This window comes from Lathyrus oleraceus, chromosome 6 (genome assembly GCF_024323335.1).
Source record: "Lathyrus oleraceus cultivar Zhongwan6 chromosome 6, CAAS_Psat_ZW6_1.0, whole genome shotgun sequence".
Classification (NCBI taxonomy): domain Eukaryota; kingdom Viridiplantae; phylum Streptophyta; class Magnoliopsida; order Fabales; family Fabaceae; genus Lathyrus; species Lathyrus oleraceus.
In genome coordinates, this window is record NC_066584.1 from 238,245,898 (window position 1) to 238,249,121 (window position 3,224).

Below are 3,224 nucleotides of genomic sequence, written 5' to 3' on the forward strand. Positions count from 1 at the left end.
AGTTAGAGATCTTGACTAGTAAGCCAAGCTGCATAAACTTGCCATGCCAAAACAAAACGAGAAGGGCCTTGTATGGACTTTAGGTTTTTTGCTTGACCAAGAAGCAACCTATCTTGGACACAAAACAACTCACTTGATCTTGGATCAAGTTGAGTTTGGTTTGGATCAAAGAAGGTTAGACCTCTCATTTGTCAAGACCAACCATAAGACATTAACTCATTGGCCAAATGATGAAAATAATGAGATGAAGATGAAAGGGAGGGAAAGAGAATTCAAGTATCAAACTCAATTGATCAAATGTGAACTAAGTCATCATCAATCAATGCTAAACATAAAAGAAATGAAGATTACAAGTCAACAAGTCACTCATAATTTTTTGGTATTTTTTTGAATTAAAATAAATGCAAAATAAAATAATCAAAATATGGTCAAACCTCAAATTTAATTCAAATCAACTTCAACAAGTCCAATTAAATTCGCATAGGTCTAACATGGTCAAATAAACTTTGACTAATTTTCTCAATAACTTTGGAAATCAGAAACTATTTAAAAATAATTAAAAACAATGAAAAATAACACAATATGAATTAAAATCTCAAATCAAAGAATAAATTGATGAAACTATTTTTCATTGACTTATCATGATCCATAGGTGTTAGGAAAATATTTTTGGATTTTTTAAATATCAGAAAGTAATTAAAAATGAATTAAAACTATTAAAAATCAAATAATATACAAAAAAAATTAAATGGTGTCACAAAAATAATTAAAAAATCAAAATATGAAACTATATTTTTCATGAAAATTTTTGGAATTGGTCTCATATTTTTGTGACTTCAAATAAATTTTCTATGAATTTTTGAAAATAAAAGGAATTAACTGAAATTTAATAGAAAATAGGAATAATAGAAAAAAGCGCAGCCACCAGATCAAACTCATGAATTAACGTGGCATAGATCAAAGGCGAGGACGCATGGTGGACTTAAGTCAAGCGCGCGACATGATGATTTAAAATAAGTAAACACAACCAACGCATGAGATTATAACGTGGCCAAGCAATCCAACAATCAGGAAAGTGCACACGTGGTGATGGTGGTGGAAACCACCATCTTCTCTGGTGAGTTACCAGATATCGGCCACCACTTGCAGAGAAAAAGTTTGTAACAAAAATAAAAAATAAGGACATCAAAATGAAGCTTAGGTGATGTACATCACCACTGTATCCATGGATCTTCCTCACTCTTCCTATTTAGAGAGAAATGTGAGATGGAAGATCATGGTGTGTCAACTGGGAATGCACGGAATGAACAATTGAGACCACCACTGGCCTGCCTCAAGTGTGAGGACTTCAGAAAACCACATAAACCAAAGAAAATTACATTGAATTGCAAGATCTAGATCCAAAAAGTTTGAAGTTCTACCTCTAAAATGGAGCTTCTACGGCCACGAATTCTTCAAGATCTTGATCTGCTTTTGCTCTGGAGATGTAATGGAGATGATAGGCTAAGGAATTGAGCTTTGAAAATCAACTAATGATGTTGAATTTCAAGCTTGAAAAAGAGAGAAAAATCTAAAAATTCCTTTGGTAATGGTTAGGATTTCAATTCTGCAGCACTTCAGGTCTCCACCAGGTTTTGAAATGAATAAGATTGAACTCTTATTTATAGCTGAAGAGGACTGAGATCATGATTCCCTCGTTCAGAAGGCACCTTTGAATTTTGGGGCATGGGCCTGTACAGGCGCATGTAAGGCCTAATGATGGGTGCTAAACCAAGCTGAACTCAAATGAAATGGAATTGGACGTGTAATTGAAGTGGAATTGGCTTGCACATCAAGTTCCAACATGAAATGCAAAAATGAACATAAAGAAAGAGCTCTTCAAAACTCACCAATGGAAAGTCCAAAAAAGTAATGTGAGTAATGGTTGGAAAGCCCTTGAAATAAGGAACAAAAGTCATGTTGGGTAAAAATTCATTTGGAATTTGGAAATTAGTGAAAACTGGCTGTGAAAGTTTGGGCACAAAACATGTCTAAGTCACTCTTTGAAAATTTTCACCAAAAGCAAGCCTCTTCAAGCCCCTCTGTTACCATGATGAAAGCTTCATATGGAAAAACCTTAAACATCAAAGTTGTAGATCTTTTCAATTTGATCAATTTAGACTCAAATTTTGCATCATTTGGATTTTTCGTGAAAACATTATGGGCATTTGAAATTGGGCACTTTTTCAAATTCAATGACTTAGGTACAAGATGACCTATAATGTTTTGTATTATCAAATATATTTATTTTAGGATTATGAAATTTTTCCCAACATGAAATTTGAAGTAAACATATCAATATTTACAATTCATTTGGTCTCACCTCAAAATCATAAAAATTAAGGAAGTTAGGTCCTTGGAAAGTTGACCCAAAATTAAGGGTTCAGTCAAAATGACCTATAATGTTTTGAAATGAATGATGACCTTAAATGTTTCAAATGGATTTTTGATGAACATTAAAGTTGTTCATAGGGTTCTTAAGAACATGTTTTCTCTTAGGGTCATCTTAATTTTACAAACACATCACAAGTTGTATCTTAGTGGACCTCAGTTTAGTCAGATGACTTGACTGGTCAACTTTTCAAGGCCAAACTTTCAATCTTGATGAATAAATGATTGAGGGGCCTCACATAGGCTCAAATATTCCTAAAATAATGAATTAAAGAACTTCCCTTGATTAAATTTTATCATAGGTTGAGGTTGCTTCATGAGTAAGGCACAATCAAGGCACAGTTGAATTAGGGTTTCTTTGGGAATCAATCCTCAAGCCCTTTGGGTTATCTTAATCAAATTGGAAAATTGAGATACTTTGGATACATATATGATGATTAGAAGCTTTGTGGACCATTTCCATGCTTGTTCTCATCTTCATCTAGCCATTTCATTGAGCTTAGGAGCCTCCTAGGAGCATTGGAGCACATGATCACTTGAGCTTCAAAACAAAAAAGGGTTAGTGACATATTTTTGTGCTTTTGGTTAGTAATCAAAGTGAGAAAAGAAAATATATATAATACAAGCATGCTTGGTGGTCTCAAACCACTCACACAAGTCCCAACCCTAAGGTTAAGGAGCCAAACATGCTATGATCCTTGAGGCAATGCACTGAGCAATGATATGATGCCATGAGGGATCTCAGAGTCAACATTAGGGTCTTACAGATGCCCCTATTTAAGGTCATTCTAGTC